The sequence below is a fragment of the Cibotium barometz genome, chromosome 10 (assembly GCF_041138505.1).
Source record: "Cibotium barometz isolate CiBa-2024 chromosome 10, ASM4113850v1, whole genome shotgun sequence".
Classification (NCBI taxonomy): domain Eukaryota; kingdom Viridiplantae; phylum Streptophyta; class Polypodiopsida; order Cyatheales; family Cibotiaceae; genus Cibotium; species Cibotium barometz.
In genome coordinates, this window is record NC_141055.1 from 6,660,411 (window position 1) to 6,678,875 (window position 18,465).

General features: G+C 37.1%; 1 protein-coding gene and 1 long non-coding RNA gene across 2 annotated transcripts in view; both read left to right on the forward strand.

The window, feature by feature from the left end:
- Positions 1–18,465, forward strand: part of LOC147634490 (putative glutathione S-transferase parC) — a 124,505-nt gene that overhangs the window by 55,727 nt on the left and 50,313 nt on the right. The window lies entirely within an intron of this gene.
- On the forward strand, positions 3,900–4,765 carry LOC147634491 (uncharacterized). The gene is made up of 4 exons (XR_015266727.1): positions 3,900–4,000; positions 4,119–4,315; positions 4,405–4,536; positions 4,713–4,765. It is a non-coding gene; the product is annotated as an uncharacterized LOC147634491 (long non-coding RNA).

Sequence of the window (18,465 nt, forward strand, 5' to 3'; positions counted from 1 at the left end):
GAACTCATTTTAAACAAGAGTCTGCCGCAAGAAAAAATGCTCACAAATGCTTTGCACACACTGCCCATTGTTTATACTCACAACTTTGTAAGATAGGTCTTGTGAAAGTCGGCACAAGTGTGACAATGGTACTGAACCATGATGTAAATTTTAGCCATCATTTGTTAACAACAATACTATAATACCATGGACTCTTAGACCTTTTAATCCCCAACCTTTCTTTGACACACGTATGGGAGTTATTGCAAGCCATTCTCGCTAGCAATGACATTTCATTATTGCTACATAAAGTTGATAGATAGATATAAATTATAATTGTGGCGAACAAGAAATGGTTGGTTAGCACATCTCTAACCTTTTGAATATAAATTATAGGGGTCTATTGGACTCTATCTTCCATCAATTATTAATGAAAGGTAGAGGCCAATAGACACCTTTCGTCGACGAAAGGGGTCTATGGGCCTCTATCTTTCATGAACCATTAATTAAATATAGAGGTTAATAGACCCCTTTCGTTGACAAAAGGGGTCTATTGGCCTCTATATTTAATTATTCTCTCCAATAGGGGTCTATCATTAATTGAATATTAATCAAAAAAATATTTAATTGTATGTCGACCTCACACAGTAAAATTATCAACCTCACAATTATGAAAAATTATCAACCTCACACAGTAATGATGTTTAATTAAATGATCACTCATCATTGCTGCATTCTCATTAGCAATCGAATTCGTATGATAATCATTATAAGTCATGGTTCCTATTAACATCATAGTTTGGTAGCATAGATTGTAATTAAAGCCAATAGACCCCTTTCGTCGACGAAAGGGGTCTATTGGCCATTCATTTTCATGAGAGCCCTTGGATGAATTATGGATTGGATCGGCCATCGCCGCCCTCGTCCTCGTGATGATTCGCGACCCACCCGCACGTTGCCGCCCCACGTTGCCCCCCTTTCCCGCGCCCTCGTGTCTCTCTGTACTCTAGGCTCTCATGAAAATAAATGGCCAATAGACCCGTTTCGTCGACGAAAGGGGTCTATTGGCCTTTAAATTTTCTTAAGGGCTCATGAAAATGAAAAGCCAAAATACCCCTTTCGTCGACGAAAGGGGTCTATTGGCCTTTAAATTTTCTTAAGGGCTCATGAAAATGAAAAGCCAAAATACCCCTTTCGTCGACGAAAGGGGTATTTTGGCCTTTCATTTTCATGAGGAAAAAGGGGCCCCAAATTTGAAAAAAAAACGTTTGTCTTAAAATTCTCCTCATTAGTCTCTTAAACACCAACCATAAATGCCATAACTTGAACTGATATCCCTATGAAAAAGCGACTTAAAACTTCAAACAACCATTTTGTTTTTTTGCAATTGTGTTAGCAGACACACGATATCACACGATATTTTCATGAAATTTTTTATAACAATAAAATCATGAGAATCTTACACAAATAACAAGAAGACGGTATCCTTAAATGACCGACAAATTTTGGCATCGTTTTCATGAAATTTTTTATAACAATAAAATCATGAGAATCTTACACAAATAACAAGAAGACGGTATCCTTTAATTTTGGCATCGTTTGGGGGTGGCCCACCTTTTTCCTCATGCAAATGAAAGGCCAAAATTTGTGTCTTATCATTTTGTCTTTCCAGCTGGATTGTTTTCATGCATTGCGGCGCAGTGATCCACTATTCGTTTCTCCAACAGCTCTTTTACAACAAGGACTTTCTCCCCTTGTAAGCTTTTCAATTAATGCTGGACTTTTTGATTAGGGAAGATCTTAATGCATCATTGACATAAAATGTTTTCTGAAAAGCAACTTTGGGTTTTAGCTCATTTGGAAGTACTTATATTCAATGTCTTCAAAACTTTTCTATGTAGGTGGCAATAGGTTTTTATCAAGCAGTCAAGATTGTGTCTTCACCCAGAGCTCTAGTTGTGTACATGTACTTTTTTTTCTCTCTCTTGTAGATCCTTCTGTAGTGGTGGCTTGAAGGTAGCTTGGTCTCCCGCCCGAAGGCAATACAATTAGATGATTACAACCAATCCACTAATGAAGAGTCAATATTTTTTCAACTATAGTATCCATACTACAAGGCTCCTTTTACTTAGATAAAGGGCCGCACTCATACATACTAGGAGAGTTATAACGTTACCTCATTGATTCAAAAGATACTTTGGCACTCATACATATCCCACTTCTTTTAGTTGTCCTTACATGGTGGCCTCTCCATTATTTAGTGGAGAGCTATTTTTGGTGCAGACCCTAGATGCCCGGTAGCTTGTAAGATAGTACAACATTGCATATGGGGGTGTAGATCCCCTCAAAGGATTTTGGGCTTAGCATATATAAGTAGATTGAGGAGAGATACCATACATGTTACTTAGGGTGCTTGAGACGAGGAGGATATACATGAGTTTTGTCCAAAACAAGAAGCCACAACTCATATCTATGAACATGTAAGCATATCAAAAGTTTAGTGATCTTTCATCTCTTAGATTTTCAAGTATGATTGAAACAGAAACTCAAATTTAACTTCTTCTTTATTGTAAGTGCAATTAATACTTTTAAGCTTAATTTTAATAGTAAGTTTTCTAGATCCATGATTATAACACTCAGTTAATGATATTTTTAGACATTCCAATTTCCATTTCAATGCATACAAAATGATTACCACCAAACAACACTTTACCAAAATCTAACTTTATAGCTCAGGAATGAATTACAAGAGTTATTATGATTACATGAATGATTTCATTTTATCTCATGTGACCTAAATATAACATGTTAAAACTGTGGAAAGGCATATTATGATATGTCCATCAAATGATATTGACATATGTACGCATAGTACTTGGAGATTTTTTGCTTCCCTTTTAGACACATGCACTATTATGAAAATAAGGCAAGGAGACGAGGAGGCCTTAGGAGACACAACACTATTCGAGATATTGTACGCTTTTAAGGTTAATAACTTGTTCTTGTATGCTTAATAACTTTTTCTTGTATGCTTTTGTTGTCCAGCTAGTCTCCTCAAGCCCCATCATCTCGTCAAGTGCAACTTCAATTAGCAGCATCACGATCAAGCTTCAGGTATTTTCTATTTTGAAGCCTCTTGGGGTTTCTTTGTATGCTATTGAAGTAATGCTGGGACTTAATTGACCTTGTAAGTCTATTCTATGCCATGTGATGACTTCTTTTTTTAAATGCATCTTTGTCACATTGGCAAGATGGTAAAATTAAGAACTTCTGAGAGGAGGGGGAGAGGTGGAAGAGGAGAACGAGGAGGCAAGAGAGGTGGAAGGACAAGTAGCAAGAGAAGTTTGCAAGTGGAATCTACACCAAATTTAGAGATTCAAAAAGAGGTTGAAATTGAAGTTGAAGAGGATAAGGAGATGGAAGACTTTGAAGACACTACTATAATTGTGGAGGAATCTTCTAAGAAGAGAAAGAAAGAGGATAAACAACTAGATGAGGAGTTTGAGCAAGAGTTTCCTGCTGCACTTGATATTGGCCAAGGGAAGGATGTTATTGAATCTCTTGCAGTCAATCCTGGAAAGATTGCTCCCTTGATCCCATTATGTCGTTGTGTTGTAAACACAAGAGTGAGAGGCCTACGAACTGATATGGATAGCCTAAAGCAAGCTCTAGAGGCAGAAAAATATATTTAACAGAAAGGAATGTTTATTTTATCTACAACACTTTCGGATGGTGTTTCACAAGAGGTGACAGATGAAATTGAACAATCATGCGATTCTTGTTGGAGGGATGTAAATGCAGAATTTGAGGCACAGATTGTTGATGATGTTGATTGGTCATTTTTGTCTCGAAAGATGTTTTTTGTGTGGGAGGGGAATCACCGTACTGTTGCATGGATGTCTCTAATTGAGGAGAAATTCAAGACATCAAAGGCATGTCATATTCGAGTTTTAGCAAGTTTTATTACTCCAGAGAAAGAAACAGAAATGAAGCTAATAGCTGCTCTTCAAAGGTTCAATCTGTAAGTGCGAGTTCTTACTTATATGTGTTACCTTTTTTTGAGCTTTTAAGGGTTTTGTGAACAATTCTTAATATGTTTGAAGCTATGTATTTTTTATTTTTTAGCCTTAATGAAATAGCAATTATTAAAACAAATCTCAAGGATTATTTGTTCAACACGAAGACAATGTGTTCATGTGATGAGAATGAGTACTTATCACTTTTTTCTGAGGAAGAAAAAAAGACACTTGAAAAGCATAGGGCAAATGAAAGCAGTAAAGGATCAAGTACTTGGTATCCTTTGACATCTCTGATGCTAGGGAGAATGGTATTTGCAGTAAGTTTCATACCATTTGTCATGGATGTCTTTTAAATTAGAACTAACTAATTCATTGTACTCATTCATCTCTTTGGAATATATTTTAGCCACTATACAAGCAAGATTATGAGGCAAAGCTAAAGGAACTTCAGCCAAATTTGAGTGTTGCTGATATGGAGAAATCACTTAAAAGTATTCGAAAGGATGTGAATCTCAAGTATGGTCGAAAAATGATCAAGGTATGGTTAATTTAATGATTCTTAACATAAAGTTGACTTTTTAAAGTGTTCAAGTGTTTTTTGAGATTGGTCATATGATCTTTGTTTACAAAATGATCAAGGTATGGGATATGCATGTATTGTATGATTAAAAAATACAGTTGAGTGTGACGATTGCATGTACTGTTTATATGTAGATTCTGTCTATTGTCAAACCAACAAATGGTGAAGATTGGTTTAATATCTTGTGGAGCCTCCCATTTGATGATAAATCATCCATTGCCACATTGGAAAAGTTGTATAACATCTCCATTGCAAAAGTCTCAAAGGAGACACAACTAGCAACCCTCAGAATCTTAGGGTCAGATTCAAATTTGAGAACAAGTTATGGGATGCCAAAAGCTGATAGAGAATTCATAAAGTGGATGGCGAAAGAGGCATGGATGGATCAGTTGCTTTGTGAATCTGAGAGGTTACTCTCTCAGGTCTTGGTTGCTAGTCAACAAGCTAGTTTTGTGCTTCCTCAAGATCCTACGTTGAGAGAGTATTTTGGGGAAATACAAGCAATGAACAGACTTGAACTTTATGAAGATTTAAAGGATTCAATGACTATTGCTACAGCTACAACAGGACAAATGGAGATGACGAGGGCATCTCGACGATTGGTATTTAGGTAAGCAATACATGTTTTTTCCTTTTCAATTAAAAATCCATCCTTAAGTATTTTGCTTTTGTACTAAGACTCTTATTGTATGCAGATTCTTGCAATCCTTAAAAGCTGTTGGTAAGATTGAAAAATTGTTGCCCATATGTCGAGTATGGACAAAAATTCAGGACTTAAAATTCTGTATGTACTCTCCAAACATGATAGAAAAAGAAGGGAAGCAAGTGCTCTCTGAGTGGGAGAGAAAGAACTGCCCGTGGTGGCTCGATATGAAAAAAGGATGTTGCATCGAGGAGGAGGTAGAGCTGTACACACAGCATAAAAAGGGAGAGATGGGTTCATCAAGCTCAAATTAAGTCCATGAGGATGATGCAGTCATTGAGGTTCAAAAAACACTTGAGAAGATGACTAAAAAGGACAAAGATTCAAGTATGGAACTAAAGAAGGGTGGTAGGCCACCAAAAAATCCTAGTACTAATAATGGTAAGTTCTCTTGATCTTTTTTCAAGCTATTATTTGTTTGTGTAACATATGTTGTTATCACTTTGTGTCTTTACATATGTGGTGTGGGTACAGATGTGCAGGTACTGCAGTCTACACCCATTCTGAAAGGATGTAAATGGAAAGATAGGTCTGTCCGCTTTTTGTACATTCCATTGACCTCTCTAACTTTGAATTTGAGTGGCACATGTGATGCTTCACATTGCAAGGTTTGGTGCTATGATTATGTCGAGTTTGGGAAGCAATTGTCTATCTCAAACTTCACACAAGCCTATATAGACATGAAGGAATACTTTGTGGGTCTTGGAGGTGAAAGAAAAACAAGAAATGGTAAGAGTGTTGCTTGGGCTGCAGATTTTGTCATTATTGATCTGCCTACACAGCTAGAAGCTCTTGGAGTAGAGGATTCCACATCTCCATCTTGGAATTTATTAACAGAGGACCATGTACGCTACTCCTTGCTAGTAGCGGCCACAGTTGTTTCAGATTCTGGCTGGATCCTAGTTATGTGTGCTCCTCATGTTCTTCATTTGGTTGAGCATTATGCTAGGATCAGTAGATTGGAGTTTGCATGTCGAATGTACATGCAATGCTTAGATGCATATTGCACAATCAAAGTTGGTGGTATTGATCATAAGGTGAGACAATTGTCATACAATGACCTGTTTGAAAGAATTTATGCTCTCGTATAATGAAATGGCTTGTACTAAGTATATGTTTAATTCTTTTCTTATCTTTAGGTGGATGTTGTGGTTTTATGCCTTCTTCATCGGCGGGCTGGTATGTCTTGTGTTTGTAATCCTGGAAATGCTTCCGTGGTTGGTACCAAATTGGGCATTGCTTTTGGAAGTAGTTTGTTTCATCATTATTTACCAACAAGTGAGCAGACTATAAAACATGGAGAGAGTATTCCATGGAGAGGTGCATTGGAGAAGGCTCCATGCATGATGTTGTACTTCTTGGAGTTCTTGTGTCCAATTTCTGGACATGTGGTGAACTTAGGTGCTGGGACTGGTTCTATGCAAAAAGCATGCGTGCATTCTGGGAGAGCATGCTTATCTATTGAGAATGATCCTGACATTTGCAATTCTATATTGCAACCATTTTTGGATGGACAGAAAGGAAAGGGAAATGTGTTAAGCAACTATGGGACTCTAAATGATTCCGAAGATGTGGAAATGGTTGTTAATCTTCCAGACGACTAGTAAGTATGTTACTCTCGTGTTTAATCTTTTTAAACTTATTTGTTGGAGAATATTATTATCAATGAGGCATTGATATTGAATGATCTATTTTAGCTTTTTGCCTTCTTATGCAGGTGCTATGGCTGAGATGATGTGTAATGACATTGCATTCAATGCCCCCATCAAAGAGAGAAGGCATCGTCGCAATATCTATGTGGATGACATTAGTAAAGAAGATTGAGTCTAGTGATTTGACATGAGTTTTTCCCTTCAAGCATTGAGTCTAGTGATTTGACATGAGTTTTTCCCTTCAAGCAATTCATTTTGCTTGTGATGCCCTAGTATTGAACATGCATAACTTTTGTGGTGTCTTACACCTATTTCATTTGCTAGAGATGTAGTAATCATATTGAAGAACTATTAGTACATCATGTGAGTACCCACCATGAATATTAATCTCAATATCGCATATTCAATTTTGAGCATGTTGGTTTCATAAAACTTTTTCTATTTGCTAGAGATGTGATAATCATGTCATATCTTAATTAAGGTTTGCATGTCAAAACTATGAGTTGTGTACAAATGATCATCATGGTGAATTGAATCTTGAAGTATCTCCTTGCAACTAATAAATGTTTCGGCATAGATGCATGCAAATTTGCACCCTAAATTCTTCACCATGTGACTTGCAATCATTTCATCATCACTATCTATCATGGTAGTATGAATGATGGATGATGTAGGTGGAGGGTGTTGAAATGAAGTAGACATGAAAAGTAGTTTTGTGAATAAAGGGATCTTATAAGCCCTAAATACTATTGGAAAGAAATGTAATTAAATGTATATAGCATCTTTGTAGGGTAGTTTTATGACTAAAGGGTGTGTGATGTTAGCGGCATCTTTGTGGGGTAGAAATGTATATAGTATCTTCTTGGGGTAGTTTTATGACTAAATGGTGTGTGATGTTATGATAAAATTGTCTACGAAATCACAATATAGGCCATGCTCAGAAAAATGTGCTCAGACCAAGACGCTCAGAGAAAAGACATACCCCCATCAGCATACCAAACCAATTGATTGGTTGGGGGCCTCTACCGTGATCAAAGAATCAAGCAATTTGTAAGGTAAAGTGTGAATTTTGATCTTTTTCCATAATTTCTCAATGTTTCTCTCTTCTCAACCCCTCTCAGGCTTGAGAAGCTTAATTGGAATGGCTTTTAATGCTATTGAAGTTCATTGATGAATGGAAGTAAGGAAATACATAAATTCCCATGTATGCTTAATTTTTATGGTTTTTATGATTTCTGTCTTCTAAAATGATTATGATGTTATGCCTCATTGAAAAAAGGCATTCCCCTCTCTTCTTTAGTAAATCCAACCATTCTTTATCCTAGATGAATGATTAATGGTGGATAGAATCAAGTTTTTCAGAATGTTTTTCTTAAAGAAGTAGAAATTGCTTACATTAGAATGAATTAAATTCTCTTGGTGAAATTCTAGTTGATTTTAGAAAGTTAAAAATTGAAAAATGGTTAGCCATACAAAGGAGGTTATGGTGAAATTTTCTAAAATTATGTAAAAATAAGTTTTACTTTTTTTTTCTAAAAGTGTAATTCCTACTAAATTGGATTTATGCATGGATAGATGCATAAAGAATTTAAATTAATCAAAAAAGTGCTATTATCATCAATTCTTATTTTATGCATAGAAAGATGCATAAAGAATTTTATTTTTAAATCAAAAGTGTGATTTTTATCATCAATAATTTAAGCATAAATTAGATACATAAAAGAAATTCTTTTATATTAAAGGAGTGATTTTCATCATAAATAAATTGTATGCATAAACATATGCATAAAAGATAATTTTTATATTAAAAGTGTGATTTTCATCATAAAGGGATTTTATGCATAAATTAGATGCATAAGAGAAATTCTTTTATTCTAAAAGTGTAATTCCTACTAAATTGGATTTATGCATAGAGAGATGCATAAAGAAATCTATTTTTATTTCAAAAGAGTTATTTTCATCAATTTTGATTTCATGCATAGACAGATGCATAAAGAAATCTATTTTATTTCAAAAGAGTTATTCTCATCAATTTTGATTTTATGCATAGAAAGATGCATAAAGAAATATATTTTTATTTCAAAAGAGTTATTCTCATCAATTTTGATTTTATGCATAGAAAGATGCATAAAGAAATCTATTTTTAGTTCAAAAGAGTTATTCTCATCAATTTTGATTTTATGCATAGAAAGATGCATAAAGAAATCTATTTTATTTCAAAAGAATTATTCTCATCAATTTTGATTTTATGCATAGAAAGATGCATAAAGAAATCTATTTTTATTTCAAAAGAGTTATTCTCGTCAATTTTGATTTTATGCATAGAAAGATGCATAAAGAAATCTATTTTTAGTTCAAAAGAGTTATTCTCATCAATTTTGATTTTATGCATAGAAAGATGCATAAAGAAATCTATTTTTATTTCAAAAGAGTTACTTTCATAAATTTTAATTTTATGCATAGAAAGATGCATAAAGAAATCAATTTTTAGTTCAAAAGAGTTATTTTTGTCAATTTTGATTTTATGCATAGAAAGATGCATAAAGAAATCTAATTTTATTTCAAAAGAGTTATTTTCGTCAATTTTAATTTTATGCCTAGAAAGATGCATAAAGAAATCTATTTTTAGTTCAAAAGAGTTATTTTCGTCAATTTTGATTTTATGCATAAAGAAATCTATTTTTTTCAAAAGAGTTATTTTTATCAATTTTGATTTTATGCGCATAAAGAAATCTATTTTTTATTTCAAAAGAGTTATTTTCATCAATTTTAATTTTATGCATAGTGTAAGGTTCCCCCCTTCCACAATAGAAGAAACACTTAAGATAGTCCACTAAGTCTTAACTTGGAGAAAATTTTCTATTTATCGCGACACCTTGACTATGTAGAGATTCAAGGATACGATTCATAGGTATGACCTAGTCCTATCCCACAGGGGAAGCGTGATCTTCTAAAAGTCAAATCACCCATAGGGTATATGATTCATAGGTATGACCTAGTCCTATCCCACAGGGGAAGCGTGATCTTCTAAAAGTCAAATCACCCATAGGGTAATTTATCATAAATTGGGCAACTACAAGACTTGATTTCTAGAGGCAATGCTTTTTTTCTCATCCATACAAGGCACATCTACTGGCCTAGTCTTCTAGAAAAGAATTGCCCGAGAACCCATTTATCTAACGTAGGGCTTTCACTTAATATGTTGGAAAGCTACTCGACTAATCGGGTCCACCCCCGTCCGTAGGATGGTGCCATCGGGGCATTCCATCCTCCACTTTCCACCCTACTCACGCGTCAATTTGTTTTCTAATTAATCCTACCACAGTGTTTGACATAAATAAACATGTTCCTTAATTAAGGCCCTTTTCACAAGGTTTGTTAAAACAACCTTTTTTCACAATACAATAATGCCAAAGACAAGATTTATAAAAACAAAGTTTAAACATGAATCAATTTCATACAAGCCAAACCGGCTCTTTTATTCTTTTCCTTTATACCGCCGATGATCGAGAATTCGGCCTTCCAGCGGCAAAACCCTACGGGACCATACACCTCATCGTCGGCGGTCGCTGGCGAGGACTCAAGCCGGCCTGTCGCCCTCTCAGGCTCCATCGCTCGATCCTCCTGCCCCTCAGAGGGATGTCTGCGCACTAGGGTGGGCTAATTCATCGCACTAGCCTACGGCCTCAGAACTAGGCAGCATCACAATCACTCGTCTCAGTCGGCAAACCTTATTCTCCCAATGGTATGAGGGATACCATGGCCCAACTTGAGGGATACCATGGCCCAACTCCGGGCCTTATTCTCCCAATGGTATGAGGGATACCATGGCCCAACTCCGGGCCTTACTAACATCTCCGTCGTCCGGCTATACAAGCACAAGAACAGGGCAGCGTCAAGGCAGGGAGAGTTGTACCTGTACCTTAATTTAACCAAGATAACAATCCATTTACTCAACTAAACCATAGGACTAGAATCCATGTTACCTTCTTAAGAAAACAATCCTTTTCACAAAGATTTTAGTATTTTAACTCGAGATTGTGATAAGACATTCTTTATTAAGGCATATGCTGTTGTTTAAAAGAATACAAACTTTAAATAGTAAATCAATCAAATAGATCACTATTAACAATTAATAGAGAAGCTGGGGTCATACCTCAAGCCCTAAGAATGATATATAATTGAAAAACAAAATATGTATATACCTTATAGAAATTTATCGTTTATCGTTGCCTTTACTCCTTAACAAGAGCTTTAGAACTTGACATATGAGAATAGAGTCTTCCAATACCTTCTCTTATGATTGAAATCATCCAATCATCGCCAAGCTTTATCTCCTCTTACTCGTACTGTGACTCTTCTCTCTTTCTAAGGTCTTGAGGCTACTTGCTGCCTTCTTACAGTTTTTCCTATGTAGAGACCCTCACAGAATCAGCAAATTGTTTCTGCCATAACTCTTTGATAAAAACTCAGAATATGGTCATATAACCAGTCAAAAGAACAGGAACGTATCGGTCTACAAGACATTGTAAGGAGAATAGGCAAAAACGTCTGTATATAGCCACAAACGTGCCATCTTTAGAAATGTGTTGTTTTTCTACATTTTTAGTATGCATGGACTCTAAAGATGTAAAGGTACTCTAAATATGACCTCCTATCACCTAAATTCAAATTTTTATTTTTGAAGATACTTATCTCTTAATAGAACTATTCTTATCTTCTTATTTCTTTTAGGATTTTTGGAGCTAATATTTTTATTCTAACACTTTCCTAATGTTTCTAGCCTTATTGTCTCACTCTTCTCTAAGTGCACTCTCTTTCCTTCTTGAAATCTATATTAAAAGAGACAAATACATACGTGGCTTGGGAGGGACCTTACACATAGAAAGATGCATAAAGAAATCTATTTTTAGTTCAAAAGAGTTATTTTCGTCAATTTTGATTTTATGCGTAGAAAGATGCATAAAAGATTCATTTTTAAATTCAAAAGTGTCATTCTCATTTAAAATGAATTTATGCAGGAAGATGCATAAAAGATTGATTTTTATTTTGAAAGTGTTATTCTCCTTAAAATGAAATTTATGCATAAATAGATGCGTAAAGAAATCTTATATCAAAAATAAGAATTCTCTTGTATTCTATAAATAGATATGAGGATGCGAAATGAATCAGATAGATGAAAATGAACGAAGAATGGATGTGGATGTATGAATGTGGATGTGAAAATGGATGTATGAATGTAGATGTGGATGTGGATGTGGATGTATGAATGTGGATGTGGATGTAGATGTATGGATGTATGGATGTGGATGTGGATGTATGAATGTAGATGTGAAAATGGATATATGGATGTAGATGTGGATGTGGATGTATGGATGTGGATGTATGAATGTGGATTTGAAAATGGATGTGAAAATGGATGTATGAATGTAGATGTGGATGTATGGATGTGGATGTGAAAATGGATGTATGGATGTAGATGTGGATGTGGATGTATGAATGTGGATGTGAAAATGGATGTATGAATGTAGATGTGGATGTGGATGTGGATGTGGATATGGATGTGGATGTATGAATGTGGATGTGGATATGGATGTATGAATGTGGATGTGAAAATGGATGTATGGATGTAGATGTGAATGTGGATGTATGAATGTGGATGTGGATGTGAAAATGGATGTGGATGTATGAATGCGGATGTGGATGTATGAATGTGGATGTGGATGTGGATGTATGGATGTGGATATGGATGTGGATGTGGATGTGGATGTATGGATGTGGATGTGGATGTATGAATGCAGATGTGAAAATGGATGTATGGATGTAGATGTGGATGTGGATGTATGGATGTGGATGTGGATGTGGATGTGGATGTATGAATGTGGATGTGAATGTGGATGTGGATGTATGGTAGTGGATATGGATGTGGATGTGGATGTAGATGTATGAATGTGGATGTGGATGTGGATGTATGGATGTATGGATGTGGATGTGGATGTATGAATGTAGATGTGAAAATGAATGTATGAATGTATGGATGTGGATGTATGAATGTAGATGTGAAAATGAATGTATGGATGTAGATGTGGATGTGGATGTATGGATGTGGATATATGGATGTGGATGTGAAAATGGATGTGTGGATGTAGATGTGGATGTGGATGTACGAATGTGGATGTGTATGTGGAATAATGAATGCGAATGATGTATGTGAATGATATGACGTCGATATGAGTGAATGGATGTACGAATGTGGATGTGTATGTGGAATAATGAATGCGAATATGTATGTGAATGGATATGACGTCGATATGAGTGAATGGATGAGATGAGATGTCATGTGAATCAGAATGTGAATGAATGATATAAGATGTGAATGAATAATGAGAAATGGATGTGATGAGACGTAATGTAATTAAAGAAAGATAGAAATGGATGTTATGAGAAATGAATGAATCTGATGTGATGGGATGGAAAATGATGTATATGGTTAAGAATGGATACACATATGATTTGGAATTGAGTAAAGTAATATCGATTGATGTGGAACAATCTGGAAAGACGAGAGTTCATTATAAAAATTGTATTTTGTGAACTGTTTGTAAATGACTGCTTTATGTCAAGAATGCTGGGGAAGCATTTTGACTGTCTTGAGAATGTGGTTGTGGAGGCCTACCTGATAAAGTTGCAACAGCTGACGGAGAGTCAACGGAGGACGTCTCACGTAGCAAGGTCAACCGAGGTCTTGACCAGCCTCGGTTCAATTTAAATGGTGAGCTTCCGGTACGGTTGATGAGGGACCAAGGAAGCGGCCTATGAGTGAAGCGCTAGGTGACCTATGAAGGATCCTAGAGGGTGCTGACCATACAGTGCTCGGGCTTTGGGTCGCTGAAGATACCCACACGTGCATGGTGGAAGATATTGGAACAAGGAGTAAGGGTTGTTTTCTGAAACCGGGCATGGATCTGGTTGATTGACGTTGTTGGTCCTCAACAGATGAGTCCATGGCTCTTTTATATGGATCTGTTGATTGATCTTGCTGATCTTCAACGGAGGTTCCATCTTGATTTTTATAAGTGATTATATTGCCAGTTACTATGAGCTAGGAACTATCGAAAAGGCCCCTGATGAGGGAACAAGTGGTGAGCGTTCTGGTTGCCAATGATGCCATAAGTACACCGATGAAGGAATGATTGGAAATAAGGATTCAACTAGAGATTTTGAGGATTGGGATCAGTGACACAATGGTTTCATTAAAGGATTGTTTTAAAGATAGCTAATGCTGAGAGAAAGGATTGTTTTAAAGATAGCTAATGCTGAGAGAAAGGCAATTTCATATTGGGTGTGTAAGTGGTGTGACTAGTTTTATGTTTGCATGAACATCTGGCTAGGGGGCCTGGGAACTCTTTTCCCTGGTACCCGGGACAAAACCTAACCAAATTCCTAATTGGATCCCATCACTACAGTGGTTGGGAGGTTGGCTAACCCATGGGACTAGATGGATAGGCTAGACTGATGGATCCGTAAAATGAGACTCAATTTCTATTGTAGTATGATAGATGAAGTAAATCTTGGATAGAAATTATTCTATGGAAAAAGGAATCAACGGCTGTGTCTCTCGATGGGGAAAAAAGCGTTGATCTCTATGATCCAAGTGCAAGTTTCTTCTTTGATCTGACCAAGTGACTTTAGATTCGGTTGGATGAGTTTGGTCAGTAATGACCGTGACTACGTTAGAGTAAAATTTTATCCTAGAGGAATTGCCTGTGCTTTTCGGGCAAGGAAAGTTTTTTCTGAGTTTGATTTTGGAAGAACCGAGGAATTAGTCACCTGTCTGGATATCTGTGGGCGAGGCCCCGAGTGTAGGACCGTGCCCCGTGCAAGATGTGCTACTTCCATTGCTAGCACCAAGAATCCGTTACGCAGTGGGGATGGGGAACTTACACCTGTCTTCTTGGATGGGCGTGACAACGTCCAGACCCTCCACGATCTCTGATTGCACATCACCCAATTTTTAATGAGCTGAGCTATGGCATTGAGCAAGCACAACACTGCCTTCTTGGACGAGGGCTTAGATCTTGCCGTGGAGCTTTTCATGTAGGCCATCGCTCCGCTGACTCGAACTCCACTGCCTCCTTTTCGATCAGTAGAGCGTAGGCGCACATCAAACTTCATCGCCTTCTTTCTAGTTAGTAGAGTGTAGGCGCACATCAAACTCGAGAATTTTACAGACATCCTAGCCAATAGTAAAGAAGAAGAAGAACATGCTATTGAACTGGCTGCAACTACCATGTACAATACAAGACACATGCCTCCAACTAGGATATTATCAACATTAAGGCTCTCCTACTCGTCCAAACATAGATAAGGTCACTTTTCTTGAGAAAGGGAACAAATAACCTAGTGTGATTCTTGTTGATGTGATCTTCATCATTGATGAGAGATTGCATGAAGTGTTTAAAGAGATGACTCGAAAGGTCGCACTTGTGGAGACTTTACGTGGTTGCATTATTTGGATCCCTTTCTTGAATGCAAAGAAACCTACCATCCCTTGCATTGAATTCATCTATCCTGGTGACGCAAAGGTTATACCAAATGAAGGTATGCCCATTGCCAAAGAGCAAGGGAAGAAGGGGAACCTTAGAATAAATTTCGACATCAAATTTTCCACCCGATTATCAATTGAATAGAGATCCAACATAAAGAAAGTTTTGACTGGGGTCTCCTTAAATGTTTTTCAAGGCTAAGAAGGTTTGCTATAGTGGCTTGTCCTTTAGTTCAGTGGTCAGCTAATATACTTGATTGTGAAAGGCCATAAAGCAATGCATGACAAAATGTTTTTTCAAGGCTAAGAAGGTTTGCTATAGTGGTTTGTCTTTTAGTTCAACGGTCAACTAATATACTTGATTGTGAAAGGCCTTAAGAAATGCATGATAAAATGGAATTCATATCGTAAGTGTAATTTTTCCAGTTGCATTGGAGGGGATTAATTGTTGATTTGTACTGTTACTTTCCCTCCTCTTGAAGATCTCCCAAATTGTAGGCATTCCAGCACAAAGCCATCTTGTAAGGGCATAAATTGGTAAAAATGTCTACCTCAATGTGTTGTGGCAATTTTTTCTTGGGCATCACCCTAGCAAGGAACCTCTTCAATTCTCTCAATGAACTTAGTTTGATGACCCAAATTTATCTCCTTTGTGGCTTTGAAGTTCTTCATGGGTTATGGCTTGACACTCTCCCGCATTATCCCCCTCATCATCTACCACTTAAAGAGGAAGTACCTTTACAAGAACAAGTGTCTATCTATAATGATGTAGCCATGGCCAACAATGCACATGGTTTACTAGATGAATTCCCTCACCTTACTCAGGATGTAGATGTTTTATTGAGGATGATATAGTTATTATGACTCCTTGTGCACCTTGGAATATTTCCTTTCCATGCACGGGAAATACACATAAACAAGAGGTTTCTTTTTAATAAAATGAACACTAAAGTTAATATCAATAAGCCTTATGTGTGAATGGCAAGAACATTGGTATTGCACCAAGCTCTACTTATTAGTAGCACACTTGGTCTTGTGCTAGTGTGGTGCACTAGTTGCGGGGGTTTTGATCAAATCAAACACTAAAATGGCATACGACATGTTGGGTTTGATGATCTAGCTCATCTATGCCTACTGCATGGAGTACATAGAATGCAAACTTCACCTCTGTGGAAACTCGGGGTAGATGACTTGATGAACTTGAATGGTAAGTAACTGGCCAATTCTTGATGTATTGTCTTGAAATATGGTGTCAATGGAAAAATGATAATAATATTGAAAGAATTAAGCATGAGAGGGTCGAGGAGATGCTTAGTTGGGATACTGCCGAGATGCCTTGTAAGACCCAATGAGAAGGCATGAGGTTTGAAGGAAGCCGAGCAAGGTCTTGACCGCGATATTAATATTGAAAGAATGAGGCATGAGATGTGCGGAGGAGATGTTTAGATGAGTATACTACAGAGATGCCTGTAAGACCCAGTGAGAAGGCACGAGGTCTAGAGGAAGCCCATGCAAGGTCCCGATTGTGTCACCTGTAAGTCCTAAAACAAGTTATGAGGGGCCAGAGAAAGAGTCTTGCACTAAGGATACTACCGAGATGCCTGTAAGACCTAGTAAGAAGGTATGAGGTCCAGAGGAAGCCCTATTGAAGATCCCTACCGAGTCACCTATAAGTCCTAGATAAAGCAGCATGAAAGCCAGAGGAGAAAGCTTAGTAGGATAGCTACTGAGACGCACCTAGTGATGAGAAGACATGAGGTCCGGATAAAAGGTTCACTAAGGTCTCTAACCAAGTTGCCTATAAGGAAAAGGAACAAACAAATACCAAAATGCAAATATTAAAAGCATAAGAAATTGATGTAATGATTTCTAGAATGCAGTTACTTGCTGGATGATGTAATGATTTCTAGAACGCAGTTACTTGCTGGATGATGTAATGATTTCTAGAACGCAGTTACTTGCTGGATTTTGTAATTTTAGGACCCAAGCAAGGACTCACTTTGTGGACTTCTAGAGATAAAGCTGACTTGGAGAAAAAGAAGGTGGCTACATTGACAAAGATGATAGTACACTTGAGTGCCTAGGAGGCATACTTAATGAACATGATGTTCATGCTTGGGCACATTTCACACCCAACTTGTCTTGCACAAAGAGGTGCAGTTGCCACATCAAGCTATATATATATATATGCACACACATGTTTCAACATGTCATGGCTTAACAAGGACAAATTGGGGTATATTCAACTGGCTTAGCCCATTGAATATGTTTTAGATTGTAAATCATAAACATGACCCCATTATTGTTACTAAATTAGGTAGGGAAGTAAGACATAAGGCCTATTAGGTGGCAACATTTGTTGTAGAATTACCTCCATGTGTGTAACCCACACCACCCCTATACTTAAGTGGACAATGCACCCCATGTATGCACATATACCCTACACTCACGTGTGTAACCCACCCCATGCATGTGCAAACTCCTTTGAAAAGTTGAAACCCCTATGTGTGGAGCCAAAACTAAAGTTGGTCCCATCAGGAAAATCACGAAGTAACCCATGAGTAGGCTACGCCCCAGGCTTCCCAAGTTGATGTGTCACAAACTCCTACATCATCCCAACCTCTTCCACATCCACTTTGGTTGGCCTTCCACTCTCGAGAGACCATCCCATACCCACCTTTGTAAAACACTTAAGGATGTTATAGACTGATCTCTTATGGATCATCTCATTCCATTGGACCCAACCCATGACTTTTCAACTCCCCCAAGCATTTTAGTGGTGGGTTGAGCTTATCAACCATGTGGTTGATACTTTTAAGTGCCATATCCTTGATAACAATAAGATCTCAAGTGCCCAGATATTAGTCAAATGGAAGTTCTATCCTTTTGAAGATGCCACCTGCGAGAAAGAAGCCGAATTGATGCATTGCATATGTAAGGGCATGCGCAATGAGAAAAGCAATGTAGGTCTAAGAAGAAGGTAGTAG